At 41.6% G+C, this 26,484-nt stretch overlaps 1 long non-coding RNA gene across 1 annotated transcript; it reads right to left on the bottom strand.

Annotated features, from left to right (window-relative positions):
* Window positions 1-1,132: 1,132 nt before the first annotated feature.
* LOC131722805 (uncharacterized) lies at window positions 1,133-25,345 on the bottom strand. Its single transcript, XR_009320040.1, has 3 exons — window positions 25,241-25,345; window positions 1,580-1,726; window positions 1,133-1,435 (listed from the first exon to the last, which is right to left on the bottom strand). It is a non-coding gene; the product is annotated as an uncharacterized LOC131722805 (long non-coding RNA).
* Window positions 25,346-26,484: the final 1,139 nt, after the last annotated feature.

Raw genomic sequence — 26,484 nt, 5'->3', positions numbered from 1 at the left:
TTAAAGCTTAGACAAGACAAATACTACGTTATATACATTTCCGTTACATCTTTGGCCTCACCCTTCGAGGTTCCCCTGCCCATCATTTAGCTTGCTGATCGTGGAGAGGCTGGACTGTAGGGAGCAGGCAGAGGCTGGGGAGGAGGCAAACTGACACACAGCAGGGGCGAATAGATTGAGGAAAGATATAAAGCCCTTTCTAGCTGATCACTGGACATGTTTATCGAATAACTAATGAGATACGAGCCATTGACTGACAAATGTTCTGGTAATGGAGGCTCTTAATATGCTTGATGTTTATAATTTTAATCCAGCATAAAAGTGAGTTCCCTGCCTGAAGCACCGCTTTGCTGAATTATTTGAAAATCTCGAATACATATAATGAACATTAATCAACAGACAAGACTGTTTAAAACCCTTCTTAAACAGCTAAACTGCTCCAATGCATAAACGTCTCTAAAACAGATGAATAAAAATGAGCTGCAGTATGATATACAAAGAAAACATTCCTTAGAACTGTCCTTAAAGTTCATAAACCATCTGAGCTCTCCAGCATTTCTTTAAAATGAAGGAGTAATACATTAAATAAACTGCAAGAAAAAACTCACAAGGCCCCTGGGGGAGTCTTTATCATCATGTGAAAGTATTTTAAGAAACAGCATGGGAGCTGTAAAAAAAACAATGAATAGAAAAGAGCTCATAATTGACATGATTGGAGAGTGTTATCAGCGTAATGGAGATCATAGTGTGGAAGAGTATTGGGGGCATTGGGGGGTCTTTCCTGGGACACAGGAGCGGCTTTATATATTTCTCCTGTGCATGTGTTCTAGAGCTATAGTTTGGCTCTACAGTACAAGTTGTTGTGATACAGAGCTGGAGCTGAGGGTATGGGGGGAGCACCTGTGTCTCAGTCCACACAACTCAAACTTTGAGGTTATGATAACGAAGTCTGTTTCATGGCACCCCATTGCTTTCCTTCGCTTGTTTTTCTTGAGGCAATTTTCTTTGAATTTAAGAACACCAGATGATCCTGTCTGCATTTGTTGACAACAAACAGCCCTTCACTAAAGACTTGAAATAAGAGCTAAACAAACAATGGCATCAGATAAACCAGAAGAGCTCCAATTAAAACATAATAGTAAATTAAATGCTGTTTTAGGATCCCAAGAATCTCCACTAGTCATGCAAGCGTGGTTCAGATCCTTTTTGCACCAAGTTGCTGAGCTTGGTTGCGGATCCACAAAGGGTGCTGCATTTGGGTTAATTGTTCAGCTCTGACAGCGACCTCTACTGGTCAGGAGCCGCAGGAATCTAGGTTGAGACTTCCCAGGCTGGCCCAGCCTCCAGGGGTCAGGAGCTCGGCGGGTGAATGGAGACGATTGGCTTGACCGAGGTCTCCCTTTGTTCAGTCCTCTGGTCGGTAAGTGGGTTGTAACTGGGAGGTGACATTCCAATGCATTACAAAATGGATAAAAAACAAACATGGGTAAAATGAATCTAAAAAGGGTTACAAAACTGAATTAAACAGATCCAAACACACAGAAAATTGAGAGAGTGGTGAGGGGATGGAATGGGTTACCTAGCCATGTTGTTGAGGCAGAATCACTGTGATCCTGCAAGATCCAACTTGACAAAGTTCTGAGATCAGCTACTTGGAACCAGATGAGCACTGATGTGCTGAATGGTCTCCTCTTGATCATACATGTTCGTATGTTCTTCTCATGTTCTAACATGGACAGTAAGGGATGGAAGACAGTTTATCAGGGTTATGTTTTTCTACCTATTATGCCACATCCTTACTGTTCAGGAGAATGTTACCAATCTTCTTAACCTTAAAACTATATTAGCATAATTTAGATATTTTATCTAAAAGCAGTATATAATTCAATATGTTACCGTAACCCCATGAGAGCACAAAGGATCTGCAAGTGAGACCCAAACTTTTTATCAAAAACATACAAACTGATGGATGGAAGCTGTTTTCTCTTCCCCCATTCACTTCCTTCCTGTGTTACAAGTAATAGGACCTAGGACCACACATAGATCATAATGGGATGCATAGGACAGCAGTTTAAGGCTCAGGTAGGATCCTAATCCTTGTAACACTGCACAGGAAGTGCAGTTTTTGAAAGATCTTTCTTTTTTAATCTTTAAACCACATATGCAAAGAACAATTATTTAGCACAAACCAGGGGGCCAGTGGGGTTAGTTGTGTAAATACGAGGAATGAGAATGTTTTCTAAAGCTTTGGGTAACACTCCTTTAACGGGGGTCTGTGATCATGTTGCTTGAACCAAAAAGGGGTAAAATGGATTTTCGCACTGGTTAGCACTACTTGAAGCATGCGTTAATGTTAAACAAGGTATTGTAACCAGGACCTTCTGCAGACCGTGTTTTGTGCTCTTCTTCCTCATTGAATGTCTCGGTTTTCTGTTGATTTAAGAAAAATATTTACATTTTGGTTTGATTTTTTCAAATACTATTTATTCATGTTAACATTCAGAATGATTTTAAAAATAGATGAATTTTAACACTGTAGCACCAAATAACTTTACCGGATCTCATTTTAGAATCTGCCTTGCATTCTTTCGAATCACACTGTTCCTTCTTATGCCATTGCGTTGCTAAGCAGATCTTGAACTAAAGAAAGTAATTCTGAGAATTCAGTTGTTACATTTAAACATACATTCTTTTCTATATATTTTCCTTATCTAAAAATAATACTCCATAAATATTCATAGTGGGCTGTGTTCACTTCACTCAAGAGAATAAACAACCCTTTAGAGGTTTGTGTGTTACAGTACTATCTGCATTCATGGAATAACTTCAGGACTATGAACATTCATGGAATATCCTCTATATAGAAGTAGTTCTAGATACAGATGTGCACACATTCTATTTATATGTGGTTGTTCCAGTGAGTTGTCACAGGGAGCAGCTCCTCTGGGTGACTGTGAGCCCCAGGCTGTGTTGAGTCGTTGTGCTGCTTGTAAATGTTTCCAGAGCACATCATTTCTATACACAGCCTCTGCCCTCCGTGTTTCCCATGACCCTACATAGTGATCCAAACTAACAACGCAGGAAGCTGGGGGTCAGCGGGGTCCCTGACTCTGTGAGAATGTGTCTCTCATCCTGTGGGGGCTGCACTTCTCACTGCTTGATATTTTTAGATAGATGTTTCTCTCTCTCTCTCGGTGCCTGACAAATGAGCTTAGCCTGACGTGAAACACAATACATGTGTTAATGAAGACACTCTCGTAACCCTGCCTGACCCCCATTCACCTTGCAAGGACTATGTGATCAACAGTTCAATCCTCTTTTACCTTTTTTAATGTGGGTGAGATGACGTGGTAAAGGCACGGCCGTGTGGTGTGCAGGGGGAGTTGTACAGTCAGGGGAGCGCAGGGGTCTCCAAGGTCTCCCCTGGTAAAGGCACGGCCGTGTGGTGTGCAGGGGGAGTGGTACAGTCAGGGGAGCGCAGGGGTCTCCAAGGTCTCCCCTGGTAAAGGCACGGCCGTGTGGTGTGCAGGGTGAGTGGTACAGTCAGGGGAGTGCAGGGGTCCCCAATGTCTCCCCTGGCAAAGGCACGGCCGTGTGGTGTGCAGGGGCAGTCATGCAGGTCAGGAGGTTTAGGGAAGGAAAATCATCGGGGACATTTTTCTGGGATAGTGGGTACAGTTTGAAGTTATGTGTTGGAAATAGTTTTAAACAGAATTCAATATATTGTTGTGACAAGCAGGCTGTAGTGGTGACGTCAGACCCGGAAGAAACACACAGTACTGCGAAGTGAAATGTGAATCGCGTTTAATAATGAACGAAATAAAAAGGTTTTAAACAAACAGCACACGACACTTGCGGCCAAAATAAAGAGACAAACAAAACAGACTAACACTTAAACGATCAGTGGACTAACAGACAAACATGGTGAGTCAAAACAAAAATTATTCTTTAGTTTATTTTAGTTTCTTTTACTCTCCTTCTCTCTCCCATTCTCTACTGACCGAACACCCAAAAACCCCCGAGTGAGTAAAACGTGCATCTATATATACTGGTGTGCCGGGATTCAATTACTAATTAATTATTCACTTGAATCCCAGCACGTGAACTAATTCTGTGCAACCCCGTGCTCACATACTATTACATACTTAAAAAGCACGTGAAGTGATTCCCCGTGCCTAAATACAATTATACATTTTAAATACACGTGCTCATTACCCACATTATATCCCGTGTACCAACTACAATACACCAACATGAACACACGCAACATACAACATAAAACACAAAAATACACACAGGGGCGGGCACATTGCCACAATTGTTTAATATTAGACACTAATATTAGATATCACAACTACTATAATAGGAACTTCCTTTCCCAAGTAAGTAATTAAAACTACAGGAAATAAATACATGAGAAAATGACAACATGTTTGTATTTCCTCAATGGAAACAAGCCTGGATCCCAGGGGTTCTGCTGTGGAAATATCTGCAGCTCTCCGACACCTTAAAGTGCACAGCAGGGCTACTACACATATCTGAACACTTCTGGATGGGAATACTGTGTACAGCACAATGAACTTGATTATATTTAGCTCCAAACAAAAACAATGTATTCTCAGGTGGATAGTCTAGAGCTCCTCTAATATAATGCTTTGTGAACTTGAGTGTTCTTCTACAGCCAGATTGTAGAATGTTTAAACTGCTAGACTTTTCATTCCATTCCTGTTCTCTGATTATGCAACATTAACCAACAACAGTTTGCATGGTTCTGCCCCCCAAGATACAACAAGAGGAAACAAACAAACCCCCCAGGGTCTTACCTGAGAACAGCAGCTCATTCACCACTTCCATACTCTCAGAGTATTATAAAACAGAACTGGATGTGTCAGGGTAGCCCCTCCCCCTTTAGATCACATAGGTATTTATACCCCTCCCAGTTGAATAGATAGCCAAGATTTCATAGTACCACACACACCCAGGAGTGCCATATACTGATTATATGATGGCTATGAGGTCATTTGAAATGAAAAACGAGAACCGTGGTGATGTGGCTGTGGAATACATGACAGCAGTGTGGAGTAGTGGTTAGGGCTCTGGCCTCTTGACCAGAGGGTTGTGGGTTCAATCCCAGGTAGAGGACACTGCTGCTGTACCCTTGAGCAAGGTACTTTACCTAGATTGCTCCAATAAAAACCCAACAGTATAAATGGGTAATTGTGTGTAAAAAAATAATGTAATTGTATGTAAAAATAATGAGATATCTTATAACAATTGTAAGTCGCCCTGGATAAGGGCGTCTGCTAAGAAATAAATAAATAAGAAAGCCATTTTATAAAAGTGCGTTTTTAGTCTTGACTTGAAAACTGTAACTTGCCCCAGCTTCCCTGATAAACAAAGTCAGAGCATTCCATAATTTCAGAACTCTACAAGAAAAAAGCCTACCTCCCGTGTTGCTTTTGTTGACCCTAGGAATAACCAGCAGCCCCACATCCTGTGATCTCAGAGTGCAGTTTGGAAGATACGGGGTCAGTAACTCCTGCAAATAACTAGGTGCTAATCCATTCAGGGCCTTGTACGTTAACAGCAAAATATTAAAATAAATTCTATACTGCACAGGGAGCCAGTGTAAATAGGCCAAAACAGGGGTAATATGTTCCCCTTTCCTAGTTTTAGTCAAAATTCTAGCAGCAGTATTCTGAACAAACTACAAGCGGGATACCACATGTTTTGGGACACCAGAAAAAAGTGCATTACAATAATCAATTCTAGATGAAACAAAGGCATGCATTAGTCTCTCAGCATCAGATAAGGAAATAACTGGTCTAAGTTTGGCTATATCTCTCAAATGGTAAAAAGATACTTTAGTAACTTCCCTAATATGAGTCTCAAATGATAGATCAGGATCAAAGATGACTCCCAAACTCTTAATTTCTTAAGTTTTGATGAGCGACTGCAAGGTTCGAGCTCATGTAATCCCACATTTCCTTTTAGAAAATTCTGTGGCATCCGATGCTGGATATCTGTAAGGCAAGTAGCTAAACTCCTGGCTTTAGGGACAAATACAGCTGGGTATCATTAGCGTAGCAATGGAAGTTCACTCTGTGTCTGCGGATAATGTGACCTAACAGTAGCATATATAATGAAAACAACAAGGGATCTAGAATGGAGCCCTGTGGAGCACCACAGACAACTTCCGATAATGCAGATTTTACCTCCCCAACAGATGAACTGAAACCTATCAGAAAGATAAGATTTGAACCAGGATAGGACAAGGCCAGAGGGTCCCACTGTGCTTTTTTAATAGAGATCCTCATTGTCACAGGTTATTTGCTGTTTCAAGCAGCACTGAAAAGGGATGTAAACGAATCTACAAATAAATACATCCGAGACATGAAACATCAGAAGAGAATTTCACATAAGGTGTACGTGATTAACACAAACTACAAAAACAACAACAACAATAATAATAATAATAATAATAATAATAGTAATAATAATAATACATCATTCCTCTTACAGAAGGGTTGGGACATTGTTTGGGAAAATTTGGGAAATGTCAAAAGAAATGCTTGAAATGCACACACAGCTTTGGCCAAAAGTTTTGCATCACCTACAATTTCAGGATTGAGACAATTAAAAAAAAAAAAAAAAAAAAACAACACTATATGAACATAAATAAAAGATTAAATTAAAAGATCTGAATTATGATATCGCAAAAGTCTACCAGAAGCCATAATAGTAGTATTTCATGTTAGATTTTGAAAATTTCACATTTTTCAATGTCAGTTTTTCTGTTAAGTATATGGGAAAACTACAAAGCGGTGTGTAATTCAATATGTTAACATAACATTATTCAGCAGGTTTCATTCGACTTTATGAAGGAAAATTAGTTCATTCTATAGCGAAGGGGTCAGCAACCTATGGCTCATGAGCCATACCAGGCTCTTCAAGAGTCTCTAAGTCATTCACAAATACACACAAATATATACTGTATATATATGTATATATATATATATATATTTATTAAACATGACCAACGTGGGATGTGACATCTTGTTTTATATATTTAGTTATTTATTTATTTTTTACAACCACCTACCCACTGCTCTTATTGGTGCTTGTACTGGAGTCTGTTTCATCGTATTTTGATTGGTCGAGAGATTTGTCAACAAGCAATATGCACACGAGTCACACTCTGTAACCCTGTTTCACTGCATTTTTTCAGTTTCGAAGTGTAGTGCAGAGCTTTTTAGTTTCATCTAAAAAATAGCAAAAAGAACGAAGTCAGATGAGGAATAGCGTTCTTTTGAGCTTGAATGGACTGATATGTACAAATTTGTGGAGAAGTGAGGATTTCCATTTTGTCTCATATGTAGTGAACGACTGGCTTATAACAAAACAACGTCATCTCATGACCAAACATGCTGCATTTGCAGCGAAATACCCAGAAGGTGAGGCGTGGAAAAAGGCTTACGAGGAGCGGCAAAGAAAAATGAAAGCGTGGCAAAGTAAACTAATAGCATGGTCAAATAAAGGTGGATGTTTGAATTCAGCAAGTTTTTCAGGCTCTTTAGAGATCGTTCGCAAAGGTAAGCCTTTCACTGAAGCCAAATATGTGAAGAGCTGTGTGCTTAATATAGCCAAAGAGCTATTTGAAGAATTCCCCAACAAAAGACAAAATCTTGCAGCAAATACAAGATATGCTGTTATCTGCAAAACAGTTCATGATCGAGCTGTGAAAATGACAGATCAGGTTGACAAGCAGCGAATAGAAAATATACATTATGCTAGATATTTTTTGTTTGCTTTTGATGAGTCAATGGATGTCTGTAATGTTGCACAAGTATGTATTCTCCAGCTTATCCAAAACTCTGATGCTCACCTTGTCTTTTCCCTTCCTCATTTCTCCCACACTACACCCCTGCTCCACTCTCTGTACTTGCTCCCTATCGCTACTCGCATCCAATTCAAATCTCTTATACTTGCCCAGCTGTCTCGACCTTTCTGCTCCCTCCTATCTCCAGAACATAATTTCTCCCTACACCTCGTCCACCACTGGCAGATAAGCTGTACCCCCCCATCCACTTCTCTGCTTCCAGAGCCCACTCTTTCTCCACCCTTGCCCCTCAGTGGTGGAACGACCTACCCATGGATATCAGGACTGCTCAGTCCCTGACCACCTTCCGGCGCCTCCTCAAGACACACCTGTTCAGACAGCATCTGTAAACCTCACAACTCTCGCCTATACTGGACTATATGGTACCCAATTGTACCAGTACTGGCATCAGCTTGTACTTGCACTGAACTGCTCCATACCTTGCTGTATTCTACTGCTGCTCTTAATACAGGTATCTGTATTCATGTTTTTGTAATTGCTCTTATTTGAACTAATTCTCACCCATTTGTCATACTTACTACGTGCTCTTACTGGACTTTACTCGTACAAGCAAATATTTTTTAATATAGTACCCTGTTGCTGGTTCTTGCGTGCATGTGTGACTTCATGGAAGCAACTGGTGTGCGCAACAGGAGACGTGTTGCTAGGCGACTCATTGAGCAGGTAGGCTCGCCCGGTGCTGAGTTGATGGCTGGGGGGCGTGCCTGGGGAGAATGCGAGGAGCTCAAAAGGCATCTGCGCCACAGCTCGAGGCCACTGCCATACAGACGGGCATTGAGCGAAAGCTTGCTGTGTTGACATCGAGGAGGAGAGCGTCTGCTCCATTGAGAGAATTACTACACGAAACCCTTCCACTCCGAGACTGTGCTCGTGAAGGCGTTGCCCAGCCGAGGCTGTTTGAAGAGGCTGGAGTCGCCGTGAAGATGCCGGGACTCCGGGAGCCCAGAAGTAGGTCAGTTTAGGGTATGCTGATCCCAATTAGTATCGAGAGGGTTTGCGTAGTGTAGTAGGTTCCTGGAACGGGACATTCCTTTTGGTAGGACTAGAGCTCACCTTAACAAAGTTTGTAAACTTTCTTATGTGGCAAACTTATTTTTAGCTTTTTTTTTTTTATTAAATCCAGCATGAGGATTACCATTGTCGGTACCCTGTGTTGTTATTAAATCTGTGAGCCTGTGCGTCATGTCATCATCCACTGCTCTGTGTCCGATTCAGTGATGACCGATGTATGTAATATCACCCTGTTACACGTATTTAAAACTCTGCTTGAGTTTGTTAGCGAGAAGCAGATCCAGTTAGGGAAGCTGGTTTCAGTATGTAGTGATGGTGTACCCAGCATGATGGGGAAACACAAGGGATGTGTTGCTTTTTTGTAGAGCAGCAGAAACATCCCATTTTAAGCTTTCACTGTATTCCGCACCAGGATGCATTTTGTGCCCCGTCGTGTGGTGTAGAACTTCGCCATGCTGTAATGGCATTGGTAGTGAGTCTTGTCAATTGGATTCTTGCCGAGCCCTCAATCACCGTCAATTCCAGTCCCTGCTGGTGGAAGTGGATTGCGAGTATCCAGGATTTTTGATGCACAACAATGTATGTTGACTGTCCCGTGGCAAAGTTTTAGCTTGCCTTGCTGCCTGCTTAAAGAAGTAAAGCCATTCCTAGAAATGAAAGGTGTTCCACATCCTGAACCTTCAGACTGTGACCGGCTTCTCAAGTCTTATCATCTTGTGGACATCGCAGGTCATTTGAATCACCTCAGTGTTAAACTTCATGGGAATGGAAACATTGCCATGTCTCTACAGCAGGCAGTTTTTGCTTTTGAATCGAAATCTGATCTGCCGATGTCGTTCAAGTCTCGTTTTGCGGACCTTCACAGACAGCACTTTGTTCAAGTTTATGATTCGTCCCCATGTAGCTTGTGTGGAAGCACTGGACTTGACAAGGATTCCAGGCGTCTCAATCGGAGATTTGGAGCTGGAAGTTGCAGACTTCAAGGAGTCAGACATTTGGGTTGAATAGTTTTACACTCAATTCAAATCTGTAAAGCTTTGTCCGGCAACATGCAGAACTAGCAAAACTGCACAAATTGACTAATTTGAAGAAACTGTAGCGTGAAGATAACCTCTTTCTGCAAACTTGGAATGAACTTCCACTTACATACGGCACAATGCAGAATGTCAGTTTTGCTCTCCACCTATATGTCTGAACAGGCATTCTCCCACTTGAATCACATCAAAAACAATGTGTGCTCAAGATTAACAGAAGAAAGCCTGAATGCTTGCATGAAGCTAATCTTGACCAGCTATGAGCCGGACTTCAAAGAAACGACGTAGCAGCAGAAGTCACATTAAGATACGCACTTTAAGTACAATAAGCAATTTAAATATATTTATTTTTTTGCACTTTGAAGTACATCATTGTGTGTTTATGGTTGGCTCTTTGTAGACCCCTGCTCTAAATTTCCATTCAATTTGGCTCTCTTGCACAAAAAGGTTGCCAACCCCTGCAGGCGGGTGGTGTGTATAATGTATGCATAATGTACACTTTGTCGTGTATTTAGATGCTTGCTTGTTTGCAATGGGAACCAAAGGGAATATAGTTTGAAATTCCTGAAACTCATTGCTTAATTCCCAGGTGAATTCCAGTCATTACTCCAGTGCGCTGAAATCTCTGAAGCATGGAGGAGCGAGACAATAAAAAGCAGGAGTTAACCAGCATGCATTGCAATCTAAACAGGGGTCTGGGTGATGTCAAACAATACAGCTTTCACAGCACTCTCCCCATCAGACTTATCAGAGCAGACTGGCCACTGGAAACACTCCCCAACTTTATCTAGACAACTGTGGCAGTAAGCATAACACAGTGCAGGCACTAGGGCTTAGAATGGAGGGACTGGGGAGGAAGGGGGAAAGAGGAGAGAAAGTGTGGTCTGTATGGGGGTTAGAGCTCAGGGACTGGGAGGGAGGCAGTAAGGCCCAGTGATTTGTTCTGAGGGACTGAGAGGGAGGTAGTGTTGCCTAGTCTAGCTGTTAGAAATAAGGGGCTGGGAGGAAACAGCCTTGTAGAATTATAGTTAGAGCTGAGTGACTGGGAGGGGGAGCAGTGTGGTCTAGTGCTTAGTTTGGAGTCTAAGTGAGCTGAGGGGCTGGGAGGGACAGTAAGGTAGGCAGTGTACCAAAGCACAGTAGTTAGATTTGAAAGATTGGGAGAGAAGCAGTGTTGGCAAGTTGTCAGACAGGGTGGGAGGCAGTGTGACCTAGTGTTAGTAATACTTTTAAAATAAACTGATTCTACTGATAAAGGGACATGTCTATGTAAGGCAAATAGTGTATAATGAGACATTCTGGCTGATATTAAATTCGGCAGATCTCTTACCTCGATAGATTTTGAGAGTTTTTGAATTGACGTTTTTTATTTAGCACGTTCACAAAGAAATGCCACAGTTTTGTATTTCTACTTTTAATTTAAAAAACATCGAAATTTGTCTGCTAAAACAGTATCTCGTTTACAGTAACTCATTATAGCATCTACAATGTAACTGCAGCAACTTAGAGAACAAAGAAGCCCTTCTAAAAATGAGTTACAGTATTTATCGTTCTTATATGGCCCTTAATTGAAAGACACTAGTAATTGGAAAGGATTACTAGCTGCAGTACACTTCAACGATAGACATTAACTCAGTTTTAAAACAGCTATGGTCCACTAACATAATACAGTGGAAAGATCACAATATCATTTCGTAACTGCAGGACAGTATTGCCACGTGTGAAAACTTTAACAATAAAGCTGAAATGAAAATGCTTTAAATTTAAAACTGGTACTAAACTAGCAAGCACTGGCAACATCAGCTCGGTTTTATGCGGTGCATAAGTAATTTATTTTAACATATTGTTTAGGGACTTTGCGATACCTGCACGGTGGGTGTCTTAATGTTGTTCTGTATGCACAACGTATCGACAATAGCAATCCAAAGCAAAGCTGCACCATTTTCTTACAGATTTTCTGGCATAAACTATTTTGATTGTTACAGGACTTAATTACTCCCTTTAAAAAAAAAAATAACACAAAACATTAACAAAATAAAGAAAACACTAGAAAGCAAATAAAATTAGATGTTGTGTAATTGTCTATTTTGGAATCTAGCTACTGCAGCTTGACTGAAGTCACTAGAAGAAAATGTTCTCGTTGAGATTTATCTTACCAGTACTGTAAGGAATTGTATGTTTAGAATTTCTTCATTTATGCACAAGATCGCATTCTTAACAGAAAGTGTGTGGTTGCTACATATAGGATTTAATGGGAATTCTAATGGTAGCACTTGGGTTACCACTGCATGAATAGATTGTAAAATTATTGTATTTTCTGTACAAAAATATAATCAAGCAAGGTATCTCCATGCAATAAAAAATGTCTAAATCTAATCTTTCTGCATTAGAAAAACAAAATATTTTATTTGTAGAAATATATTTCAAGTGATTAAATGATGAATGATCCTTTGCTGAGCTTGGCAGACCTTTACAAACCTTTGTAACCTCAATTAAGGGTTGAGTCCGAAGACTGGATTGAACGCAACAAGCTTCAGGGATCACGAGACGCTCCTGTAATGAGTGTGTGATTCACACAGCTGGGATTGCTGGACTCGAATGCTATCTCATTAGTAGTGCTGGAAGGAGTTTAATTCAAGGGTGCGTTTGCCCCTCCTGAGAAAAACATCTTGAACATTTTATTACATGGAATGGATATGGAATGCACACCACAAACATGAGTCATGTAGAAAATCAGAAACCTAAACAAGATCCTCCCTGGTGGGATCATTGGTTTTGAGGTGGGTTTGGGTATTTAAATAGACCTGTAATAAAACATAGAGAGACGTTTTAATAATGTGTTGCTCTTCTTGTTTAGAAATAAAACATTTGCTCTACAGTATGTAGCATTTATTACTGATGTATTTCGTACATTCACTGGGGGAAATTGTTTCCGGAGGACAGATTCATGGTTACACCAGACGAGCGGACATGTCTGAGTGCTCTTTTGAGGCTACAGGGATATTAACTTATAAGTTAAACTTGGAATCCCTGTAGAAGTAAGCGAGGTAGTCACTGTCACTACTGTATCATCAAGGGATAATAGCATTGCAACTCCTGATTCATTCTGAAGGAGTATGGAGCATAAACAGCAAGCCTTTTTATTTATTTGCCTCTGGAATAATCATTGTGGTCCACTGAAATGTTGAGAGCAGGGCTCAAGGTCTATGTGAAGCGGTGGTTTTAGAAAAAGTACCAAGAATTAATGTCAGCAATGCTTTACTGAGCAATAAGAAAACAGCTGACTCCCATAGAAAACAATGAGAGAGCAGAGTCCAGGTGTTGTGTCATTGTGAATAACATGAATAACATGATTTCAAGCAGCACAAACTAGATTTCCCAAACCGACCACTGAAACACAGTTTAAGTTAGAAATGATGCACCGTGTACACTTTCTGGTGCCACTGTGTCGAGTTGAGGCAGAGAAGCTTAACCCGAATGTACAGCTTTGTTCCATTCAAAGACTGTGGTGAGGCCGATTGTTTGACTGCGCTTGATCTATTGGACACATAAGATAAACAGTTTGACATCAGGGCCACATGAAAATACTACGCTGACGTAACCCGGGATATTTCACATTGCAAACACGTTGGCTGAGGTGACCCTGAATATTTCACACTGCAAACACGATGGCTGAGGTAACCCTGAATATTTCACACTGCAAACACGATGGCTCAGGTAACCCTGAATATTTCACACTGCAAACACGTTGGCTGAGGTAACCCTAAATATTTCACACTGCAAACACGATGGCTGAGGTAACCCTGAATATTTCACACTGCAAACACGATGGCTGAGGTAACCCTGAATATTTCACATTGCAAACACGTTGGCTGAGGTAACCCTGAATATTTCACATTGCAAACACGTTGGCTGAGGTAACCCTGAATATTTCACACTGCAAACACGTTGGCTGAGGTAACCCTGAATATTTCACACTGCAAACACGTTGGCTGAGGTAACCCTAAATATTTCACACTGCAAACACGATGGCTGAGGTAACCCTGAATATTTCACATTGCAAACACGTTGGCTGAGGTAACCCTGAATATTTCACATTGCAAACACGTTGGCTGAGGTAACCCTGAATATTTCACATTGCAAACACGTTGGCTGAGGTAACCCTGAATATTTCACATTGCAAACACGATGGCTGAGGTAACCCTGAATATTTCACATTGCAAACACGATGGCTGAGGTAACCCTGAATATTTCACACTGCAAACACGTTGGCTGAGGTAGCCCTGAATATTTCACATTGCAAACACGATGGATGAGGTAACCCGTGATATTTCACACTGCAAACACGAGGGCTGAGGTAACCCTGAATATTTCACACTGCAAACACGAGGGCTGAGGTAACCCTGAATATTTCACATTGCAAACACGAGGGCTGAGGTAACCCTGAATATTTCACACTGCAAACACGTTGGCTGAGGTAGCCCTGAATATTTCACATTGCAAACACGATGGATGAGGTAACCCGTGATATTTCACACTGCAAACACGAGGGCTGAGGTAACCCTGAATATTTCACACTGCAAACACGAGGGCTGAGGTAACCCTGAATATTTCACATTGCAAACACGTTGGCTGAGGTAACCCTGAATATTTCACACTGCAAACACGAGGGCTGAGGTAACCCTGAATATTTCACACTGCAAACACGTTGGCTGAGGTAACCCTGAATATTTCACACTGCAAACACGATGGCTGAGGTAACCCTGAATATTTCACATTGCAAACACGATGGCTGAGGTAACCCTGAATATTTCACATTGCAAACACGATGGCCGAGGTAACCCTGAATATTTCACACTGCAAACACGTTGGCCGAGGTAACCCTGAATATTTCACACTGCAAACACGATGGCTGAGGTAACCCTGAATATTTCACACTGCAAACACGATGGCTGAGGTAACCCTGAATATTTCACATTGCAAACACGATGGCTGAGGTAACCCTGAATATTTCACACTGCAAACACGTTGGCTGAGGTAACCCTGAATATTTCACACTGCAAACACGATGGCTGAGGTAACCCTGAATATTTCACACTGCAAACACGTTGGCTGAGGTAACCCTGAATATTTCACATTGCAAACACGTTGGCTGAGGTAACCCTGAATATTTCACACTGCAAACACGATGGCTGAGGTAACCCTGAATATTTCACACTGCAAACACGATGGCTGAGGTAACCCTGAATATTTCACACTGCAAACACGATGGCTGAGGTAACCCTGAATATTTCACACTGCAAACACGTTGGCTGAGGTAACCCTGAATATTTCACACTGCAAACACGAGGGCTGAGGTAACCCTGAATATTTCACACTGCAAACACGTTGGCTGAGGTAACCCTGAATATTTCACACTGCAAACACGATGGCTGAGGTAACCCTGAATATTTCACACTGCAAACACGATGGCTGAGGTAACCCTGAATATTTCACACTGCAAACACGTTGGCTGAGGTAACCCTGAATATTTCACACTGCAAACACGTTGGCTGAGGTAACCCTGAATATTTCACACTGCAAACACGTTGGCTGAGGTAACCCTGAATATTTCACACTGCAAACACGTTGGCTGAGGTAACCCTGAATATTTCACACTGCAAACACGATGGCTGAGGTAACCCTGAATATTTCACACTGCAAACACGATGGCTGAGGTAACCCTGAATATTTCACACTGCAAACACGATGGCTGAGGTAACCCTGAATATTTCACATTGCAAACACGATGGCTGAGGTAACCCTGAATATTTCACACTGCAAACACGAGGGCTGAGGTAACCCTGAATATTTCACACTGCAAACACGATGGCTGAGGTAACCCTGAATATTTCACATTGCAAACACGATGGCTGAGGTAACCCTGAATATTTCACATTGCAAACACGATGGCTGAGGTAACCCTGAATATTTCACATTGCAAACACGATGGCTGAGGTAACCCTGAATATTTCACACTGCAAACACGTTGGCTGAGGTAACCCTGAATATTTCACACTGCAAACACGAGGGCTGAGGTAACCCTGAATATTTCACACTGCAAACACGATGGCTGAGGTAACCCTGAATATTTCACACTGCAAACACGATGGCTGAGGTAACCCTGAATATTTCACATTGCAAACACGTTGGCTGAGGTAACCCTGAATATTTCACACTGCAAACACGTTGGCTGAGGTAACCCTGAATATTTCACACTGCAAACACGATGGCTGAGGTAACCCTGAATATTTCACACTGCAAACGCATTTCAGTGCTTTTCCATGTAAGGTTTTAAGCAAGGGCTCCCCAAGACTGTAAATGTTTGTTCCTTGGCTACTGTCAGCATTCGCAAAATTATCCCTTGCCCCTTTACCACGCTGCTGAAGATCTTAATTGGTTGTTTGTTGGTTTTTGATGTATTGATTTGTACTATTCTTTAGAAAGTTAAAGCTATTGCTGAAGTTGCTGGTATCTTCCTGTGGTTCCTTAAGAACCTCACAATAAGCAGCACTGTGCTATTAAACATAGGTGTTTGCAGTACTTTTCAGTCTTGGTAAAAAAAAAAAAAAAAGTTTCCTTCCTTCCTTCCTAGCCTGGTATGGTATTGGGAATGATACAGTTGTGTTAACTTTCTTGTTTAGATTCTCTTTGTATAATTTTCTGTTTCAATCATCACATCCATTATAAAGTCACCCCTGTGGTTTTCTTATAGTGCTGGAACACCAGAGTGGAGCCCTGAGCCTGTCCCCCTTCAGAGCTCTCACTAGCGAATGGAAGCAATATGTCAGTAAGAAACACCTCATAGAACAAGTGCGGATTTCTTCACAGCCAGCCACTGTTTTCATGTTAGAAATGTTAGAAAAACCACATTGTTTGGAGAGCTGCCTAGTTATTTCAGAATTTGATCATTCACAATGTGTTTAATTTATGGTTGGCCCATGTTGTGTGTAAGAGAGCCCTCACTAACATGATGTTTTCAGGTGAAGTCAGTCTAAACAAGGAGAATACATACAGGACCACACTTTAAAAGATGCTAAAATGTTATACAATTATAAAACTGCATAGCGCATATACCGTAATCATATATATAGAACTATGAACTCATTTTGTAAAATTGTCAGTTTTATGATCCCGAAAAGGGAACAAATTGCATACCAGAACTAGAAAGCTTTGCATCACCTACAATTTCAGTATTGAGACAATAAAAAATATATACATATAAACCATATGAACAGAATTTTGATCTTTTATTAACATCATGTAATCGAAAAAACTACAAAATGATATCACAAAAGTCTACCGGAAGCCATAATAGTAGTACAATATTTCATGTTAGAAATGTCAATTTTTGTAATTTCAGTTTTTCGTTAAGTATATGAAAACTACAAAGCGGTATGTAATTCAATATGTTAACGTAACATAATTCAGCAGGTTTTATTTTACTTTATGAAGTAAAATTAGTTCATTCTGATGGGCGATGCAAAACGTTTGGCCATAGCTGTATATATGAGGCACTGGGAGGTATAAACTGTCAGTATAATTATCAATGAGAGCCTCTAATTCAGACCAGTGCCCTCTCCTTATTCCTAAATACAAAAATGTAAGGTTGTGAATCAGTTCTGAATCCACCCAGCATTCTAGCTGAAGCACAGCTTCTCATTTAAAACACTTCCATGAGGCGGGGTGAAGGGGTCTCTATATCCGTCCAAAAGCTTTTGAAAGAGTAGTGGCTATAAATAGCTCTGACACGTGCCGTGACGGCAATTAAAAGCCATGTGGTTAATTACACTCCCATTAAACTGCACAACTTCTCAATCTGCTTTTGACGTCAGAGTGACCCGTTTATTTATTTTTGCTAGTCCAACATGCAACTTAATCGGAGCAGGGTTCCCCCGGAGAATAAGAGGATGAATGGATGTGGAATGAACAGAGAAACAGGACACTTTGAAAAACATTAAATCGGAATTTCAAGTCAGAATTTATAGTAAACTTGTGTTATTTAGGATCCAGGCTATTTTTGCCTGTTTTTATAGTACAGCTCAGTACTATACACAGTGAGAATTAGAAGAAAAAATCTCTCCTGATGAAGGCTCCTGAGTAAAAAAAAAAAGTAATTCCCTACTAGATTTACCTATGATGTGTGGATAAACAAACCAAAACATTCAGGATTCTATTGAAAAAAATATTACTGCTGCGATACAGAGAAGACGGGACACAGCAAAGGTAAAGGCATGTGTGTCTAATACTGCAGGGGTCCAGGCAGGAACACAAATATCATGAACAGCTTGAGCTCTCGGTTCTCTGCACAGATCTGTACTAGAGCAGTGGGATGACTTTCTGAATCGAGTCCAGCTCTGTACTAGAGCAATGGGATGACTTCCTGAATTGAATCCAGCTCTGCTTTTTAGATTACTGATGAAATCTCTCCGGCTGACCATCCATCACTGGGAACTTGATCCCTGTTTCTAGAATACAATTTCAAATGGCTGTGTAATAAAAGCTTTGGCTCCCATTGCTTAAGCTCATTGTGCCTTGATAGTCTTTATTTAAGCATTTTACAATCACATAACATAAAAGATTATTTTACTTAATGGAATTATTTATCTTTCAAAGTACCTCCCATTTCACTATTGATGCAGTGTAATGGCAATATTTTAACAATGCAATGTAAAAAAACCAAAAAACTCAATGTGGGTTGCAGAGAGGCTCACCTGGTTAAAGCACAGCTGTGTGGTGTGCAGGGGAGTGATACAGTCAGGGCAGCGCAGGTTCACCTGGTTAAGCACAGCTGTGTGGTGTGCAGGGGAGTGATAGTCAGGGCAGCACAGGTTCACCTGGTTAAAGCACAGCTGTGTGGTGTGCAGGGGAGTGATACAGTCAGGGCAGCGCAGGTTCACCTGGTTAAGCACAGCTGTGTGGTGTGCAGGGGAGTGATACAGTCAGGGCAGCGCAGGTTCACCTGGTTAAGCACAGCTGTGTGGTGTGCAGGGGAGTGATACAGTCAGGGCAGCGCAGGCTCACCTGGTTAAAGCACAGCTGTGTGGTGTGCAGGGGAGTGATACAGTCAGGGCAGCGCAGGCTCACCTGGTTAAAGCACAGCTGTGTGGTGTGCAGGGGAGTGATACAGTCAGGGCAGCGCAGGTTCACCTCCTGGCTGTGCGAAGTTGCAGGATTTTCTGAGGTTAGGGAGGCAAAACCATCAGGGACTGTTTCTCCTCATCATGCTCCAGGGGACCCTACTAACCAGGTGCCTGGTGAGCTCCAGTAGAGAGCTGAAGGGCTGGCCTTAGCTGGTAAATCCCAAGTCTGAGAGCATAAGAAGTCATGGGATTGGGAGATACCTACTGACCTTCAGGTCTACTGAGCTGTTTGGGGAATTGCTGTGCTCAACGAAAGTAATAGGAAATTCTACATTGGGTAGATAAAATAAAAAAAGCCAAATGTGCAAAATAAAAGCAAAATCTGTATTGCCAATGGGATACTTGGAACAGTACAGCTGTGGCCAAAAGTTTAGCATCACCCTATAGAATAAACTAATTGTGCTTCATAAAGTCGAATGAAACCTACTGAATAATGTTACGTTAACATATTGAATAAAATACTGCTTTGTAGTTTTCCATATACTTAAACTGAAAAATTGAAAAATGTGACATTTCAAAATCTAAGATGAAATACTGCACTATAGCTTTCGGTGGACTTAATTACATGACGATAAAAAAAAAAAAAGGACAAAATTATGTTCCTATTTTTTTTTTTTTTTTTTAAATTTTGTCTCAATCCTAAAATTGAGGTGATGCAAAACTTTTGGCTATAGCTGTAGGTTATGGAATGTTTTTTTTGCTTCTACAGTTTCAGAATCTTCATCATAAACAGGCCTGACTCGGCTGCCTCGTTCATGTGAGATGTGAGCCGATCCCAAGCCAAGAGGAGGAATGAGAAGTACAGACCAGGCTGACCCCGCCTTTATACAAGCTTACCACGGGATTTTTGCAAGTTTACAAAACGAGGAGGAGGCCCCATTCGGCCCATCTTGCTCGTTTGGTTGTTAGTAGCTTGTTGATCCCAGAATCTCATCAAGCAGCTTCTTGAAGGATCCCAGGGTGTCCGCTTCAACAACATTGACTTTTTTTATATGCAAAAGGTCCTTTTTTGCTATTCCCCCTCCCTACATCTACGATCAAAAGTACACACTGTGCTTTCAAAACACTTCCGCTCGCAACACTCTACAGTGCATTAAGTTCAAAGCAGTTACATCGCTTCTTAGTTATGGTATTAGATTTGTATTTTCCCCAAACGTTTATTTAGCTGAAGCTAACTGAATTAACCAAAATAACAATTGACTAATAGAAACTAACTGTACAAACGTACTGTATATCAAAATACTGAGCGTTGCAATACAGAGCAAACAAAACATACAAATTACCAAAATGAACTATATACACATTAAAGAAAAAAAAACACTGCATCCGGAAACACACACACTGACACACACAGACTACACATACACACAGAAAACTGGAATCTATGGCTAATGGATGACCTTCTTTCAAGCATACTGGTTTAAGTTATTTTGCTCCAAAAACAATTATTCTCGAGGGATTACAAATGTTTTTGCAATACAACATGTTTTGAATATGTTATCTTGTTTAACTAAGTTTATACTAAAGTGTAACTCCAGTACAGAACGATGGAATGTGTATTTTGTGGCTCACCTTTGTTGTTTTTTCTGTGTATGCTGGCATTGTCTCTGAAAATTACCCTTCCCTCCACTGTTCCCATTAAGTGTATCTGGGTATTTCCCGTTTGATAAATAACTTAATATTTCTTGAAAATGGGGCTCTCTTTTTCCAACAGGTCTACCCATCGTGTTGAAACTCTCTGCACGTGGTTGGATTGTGATGTTGCATTTTTATAGTTTAGTCAGCTAAATATTTGCTCTAAAACTTTTAGTCAGATATATAATGCCATTCATATTTAGTCTACCAGTATTATACACACGCATTACGCATGTTTAGAATATATATATATATATATATAATGTGTGTGTTTTGGGTGTCCTACACTCAAAATTCAAGCCCAGATGGTTCATATGAAAAATGTTAAGGGTGAGAAAGTGTGAAGTTTCTCTTTTAGTGGGAGCAACACAAAGCTGGTGTTTTGTATTAATTTATTGTGTGTACACTTTTTGCATGACCTTCTGCACTAGGACTACCATTGCTGGTACCCTAATGGCAGCCACCTGCATCTGCAACTCAAACTTGTAAATCTTGTAAATACACCCTGCGTGCCTGCGTGCCTGCGTGCGTGTCAAGACAACTTCTGTCTCGATCTTCAGTCTTTTACATCAGTTCCCCAAACCCCCTATTACAAAGGGAAAAAATGGGGGCCCACAAAAAGTTAACCCGGCCCTGTTTGCATGTGCTTAACGAGCTGCACCTGAAACCCTGCTGGATGCTGGTTGGACTCAGACACGGGTTCAACTGAATTGAGACAATGAGTTTCACAGACACCCCGTCTGCATTGTCAGGGGTCTCTGCGCTCACTGCTGTCTTCACAGACTGATGGAAGCTAACCTTGAGCAAAGATTGCTTTCCCAGATTCACATCTCCCTCCCATTCCAAACCACAGAGACGAAATATATCTGCAATATCACACAGATGGGTTTGATTATAGGCCAGAGGCACAAATATTTAATGAGTCATTTAAAGAATGTTTCTTCAGAATCTGTTTTATTCAGTTTTATTTTGAACCTATTCGTCTCTTGATAAAGAGTAGCAGTCTAGATCAGTTTCACAAATATCAAACTGAATTTTGATCATTATCATTGTTTATTTCTTAGCAGACGCCCTTATCCAGGGCGACTTACAGTCGTAAACAAATACATTTCAAGAATCACAGTACAAGTAATAATACAATTAAGAGCAAGATAAATACAATGACTTTGGTATCATCAAAACTGACTGTCACAGTCTGTCACACTTGTTCTGGTTCATATCCCATTGTGTGTGCTCTGTGTTTCTGCTTGGATCATTATCTGCCATCCTCAAGGCTGCTTGTGGGGAAGAATATTAGCGTTGCCCCGCACTGTGCACTGAAGCCTGGAGTGACACGCTGAGCACTGAAGCCTGGAGTGACACGCTGTGCACTGAAGCCTGGAGTGACACGCTGAGCACTGAAGCCTGGAGTGACACGCTGTGCACTGAAGCCTGTAGCTGCCACGCTGTGCACTGAAGCCTGTAGCTGCCACGCTGTGCACTGAAGCCTGGAGTGACACGCTGAGCACTGAAGCCTGTAGCTGCCACGCTGTGCACTGAAGCCTGTAGCTGCCACGCTGTGCACTGAAGCCTGTAGCTGCCACGCTGAGCACTGAAGCCTGGAGTGACACGCTGTGCACTGAAGCCTGTAGCTGCCACGCTGTGCACTGAAGCCTGTAGCTGCCACGCTGTGCACTGAAGCCTGGAGTGACACGCTGAGCACTGAAGCCTGTAGCTGCCACGCTGTGCACTGAAGCCTGTAGCTGCCACGCTGTGCACTGAAGCCTGGAGTGACACGCTGTGCACTAATGCCTGTAGCTGCCACGCTGTGCACTAAAGCCTGGAGTGACACACTGTGCACTGAAGCCTGGAGTGACACGCTGTGCACTAATGCCTGTAGCTGCCACGCTGTGCACTGAAGCCTGTAGCTGCCACGCTGTGCACTGAAGCCTGGAGTGACACGCTGTGCACTAATGCCTGTAGCTGCCACGCTGTGCACTAAAGCCTGGAGTGACACACTGTGCACTGAAGCCTGGAGTGACACACTGCACAACACAGATATGCTCCCCACCTCACTTCAGAAAACTACCCTTTAGTCTTTTGCAGAGCAATTTAAACTAGAACTAGTAAGCTTGGCAAATGAAAAGCTAAGCAGAAAAACACAATAGCAAACCAACCAAGTCCCCACATTAGCTGTCTAATAAAACATGTCAGATGTACAGTCTTGCCCATTGTGACAAGCTTGTCTGCAACAGGGAGATGCAGCTGTTATATATAACCATAGATAATATCAGGGTCATTTGCATGATACAATAAATTGTTAATAAAGTGTTGTTTCTGATTTTTACTGCCCCTGTCATTTTGATGATGTTTGCAATCACACTGAGAGGTTCGTATTGCAATTACTGAAATACTGAGTTTAGTGTCTGTGTTGAGGTGAGTTCAGAACCTCTGTTCTAGTTGCCTGCCAGACACATGTAATGCAGGCTAGGTCTAAACAAAAGCAAATTAGATCCAGAGTGGCAGATCACTAGATGGTGCTGGCTCTTGTATCTATAAATACACTCGGCTGATCTAGCCAAGTATCAATGGCAGGAAACCAGAACAAGAGCAGCTGCCAGACTCAGGTGAAAGCACCTGAACACAGACTATGAAATCTGAAACAAGAAACCCATTATTTGAGTAACTGCAATAAGAACCACTGAATGACTGCAAATCATAAAAAAAACTATGAAAATGTAATTTGAACTTTCTTGCCCTCTTATTCAACTATCCTTCCTTCCATCCAGACTGAATACGAGCCACAAGGCTCTGCAGTATTTCAGCAGCTTGGATTGCTCTGACAGCAGCACGGAGCTGGATCAGTATTGTGTAGAATGCCCTGGTCAGTTAAAGAATGCACCTGGCACAAGCTGTGTCATTAAACGGCGCCTCATATATTAATCCAGAGCAACTGGAACTGGAAACAAAGGAGAACGTCAAAAGCATGAATCAGGCTATTTAAGCTCAAAAGTTTAATTTGAAAAAAGTAAAAAAACTCTTTCAAAAGAAATATTTAAAAGGGAAAGTCCAAGTGGTGTACACTATTGCCTTAATTGCAGCTAAGAAAATAATTATTTGCATCGTATCCACTGTGCACCTCTGTTAGCTACATAGGGCTCAAAGCAGCAGTTTTGAAAAAAACACGTTACAGCAAACATTGTCATGTTAAAACATGATATCTGGTACCACTTTAGGTTAAAGAAAGTTCTCTTTTTACAAGGAATCTGTTACTCTTCCTGGGTCATCTCACCTTAGCAGTGTCTTCTGGGTCAAAGCATGTCAAGCAGAGGTTTTGTTAGCCTCGTGTGGTGCCACACACTGGGATTTAAAATAAATACATGCTTACAACAACTTGGTTCTTTCAAAACTGCACATTTGAGACAAACAGTAGTAAGAAAATGTCAGCGGGTGAAAGAAAATATGCTTCCAAATATCTTTTAAATCTTTCAATGGGAAAGTTAATTGCCACTGATTGGTCCTCAATTCTATAGAAACATTTTACAGTGGCCTAGTTTAAAAAAAGTACTTCACCCTGAGTTAATATAACCGAGATTCCAGTAACTTTAAGTTGTGCCAATGCAGGAACCGGTGAATGATTTAGTGGTGATTGTGAATGTCATAAAAGAAAGTCCCCGCTTGGCACTTGCACACTAGTAGTAAGAGTCTCACTACAGCTCAGAGAGACCCAGGGCCTGAATGCCAGACTTCATGACCCAGGGGAGTCACTCAGAGCGGGAGACTTGCTCCAGACCTGCTGTGCTGGTGGGCTTTTATTTGATATCATCAGGAAACCAGATTAAGAGACAAGATGGGGTCATGAGGGAAACAGCTTTGTGCCTTGGCATTACTGAGAGAGAGAGAGACTGTGAAGAAGAAACAGCTTTAAAATGATGTAATGCTTTCAACTCATCTTTACAAAGCAGTAAAGTTAATCAATCCACTCAAATATCCAAACCCAGGTTGTCCGAACTGACCCAACCCTTAAATGGGCTGAATGTCTTCTCATTCCCACACTGTTCAGAAAATGATCAAGTATAACCGAGTGCACGCAAGTAAGGCCTGCAAAGGCAGCTCTGTTTATTTGTCAATTAAGGATTGTGAAAGGTGTCTATATGCCTCAAGCCTGCCCTGGACTGGAGGGAGCACCCTTTCTCTTAGGGGGGTGAGGGAGGGAGCAGTTCAGTCTCCATGCCTCAAGCCTGCCCTGGACTGGAGGGAGCACCCTTTCTCTTAGGGGGGTGAGGGAGGGAGCAGTTCAGTCTCCATGCCTCAAGCCTGCCCTGGACTGGAGGGAGCACCCTTTCTTTTAGGGGATGAGGGAGTAGATCAGTCTGGGTGCTAGCAAAACATTACATCATTTTATTTCACTTGGTCTCCTCAACGTGTCTCTTGTAAGCAGTGCAGCACAGAGCTGAGTCAGGGGTTCAGCAGCACATTTCCAGACTGCAGTTGCTTACCTGCAATTGAGCCCCAGCAGTGAGGTCTGCTATCTCCATTAGTCTGCCAGGAGAGCGGCAGGCTGGCGTCCATGTTCACATCAGCGCGAGATTTATAGCCATCCCTTCCTGCTGCCAAGGCATGGAGGAGACATTCACCACAATTAAACTTGGATTGTTTTCCCTTACCAGGAAATCAAGACAGTTTTATAAAGTTCAGGGAAAGGGAGCTGCAGACTTCAGGAGAGGAGCAAGGGAATGAGAATGAGGTGCATGGGAATGAGAAAGGACAGGCATAGTCTCACCTTACTGTAACCCTTTCAGTGCCACTGTGTTTATATATTATTCCCTCCCTGATTTAGAATGTCAATTTACACTCCCTCACTGCAGCAACTTACCACAACAGCTCAGGAGAACTGAAGGTCAGTGGGCATCCTCCAAATCAGCAAGGACAAGGACCCTTATAGAAGTGTCCCCATAGTAAAACCAGAGCAAAGTGCAACAGAGCATAGTGAAAACATGGTAAAGCATAGGTAAGCATTGTAAAGCACAAAAAGGTATGGCAAAGCATGGCAAACTAAGGTAAATGAACTGTATAACCATGGTAAAAGCTTGGGACAACTTCTAAATGTATGCAAAATTACCGTGGAGTCCGATTGAGCTCACCAGGTGCGTGGCCAGTAGGGGCCGCTGTAGAGGAGCGAGGAGAAACAGAAACAGTCCCTGCTAATTTTGCCTCCCTCAACCAGCGCCACAGCCAATGCTCCCTGTGGAATCCCCAGTGAAGATGGGCAACTTGGCACAGCCAGGAACCTCCCCTCCTTTACCACAATGTCCATTTTATAGTGTCTTTAAGACCACTTTGTTATGGGTCTGAAATGAAGTAAGTAATACAACAATGTGTTTGTATTTTCTGAGTCTCATTAAGGGCCTCAGAAACAGTGCAGAATAGTTGATAGTTTTCATTATTTCACATTACATTAAAAAATGCCTGGGGCTGTTCACTACAAAGACCCCTGTTACCTGATGCCTCTGTTGAAGTGGAGCAGAAGGAAACTGTATTGGTTTCACTTGTACAATATCACCACTTAGTGGATCGCTGGTGCACTGCCACAAACATGAAAAAGAGCCCTTAATTACTTTCTCTGAAAAGAAAACAAATATTGAAATATGAAGTGCCCTATGCTTGCTTTTTTTTCACATATTTACAAAATGACTGTCCATATCTAAATGTCACCTCTACTGCTGTTACTGTATAATCAGTA

Source organism: Acipenser ruthenus, chromosome 51 (genome assembly GCF_902713425.1).
Source record: "Acipenser ruthenus chromosome 51, fAciRut3.2 maternal haplotype, whole genome shotgun sequence".
Lineage (NCBI taxonomy): Eukaryota > Metazoa > Chordata > Actinopteri > Acipenseriformes > Acipenseridae > Acipenser > Acipenser ruthenus.
Note: the sequence above shows the minus strand (reverse complement) of the source record. Positions and strands in the feature narration are given on the sequence as shown.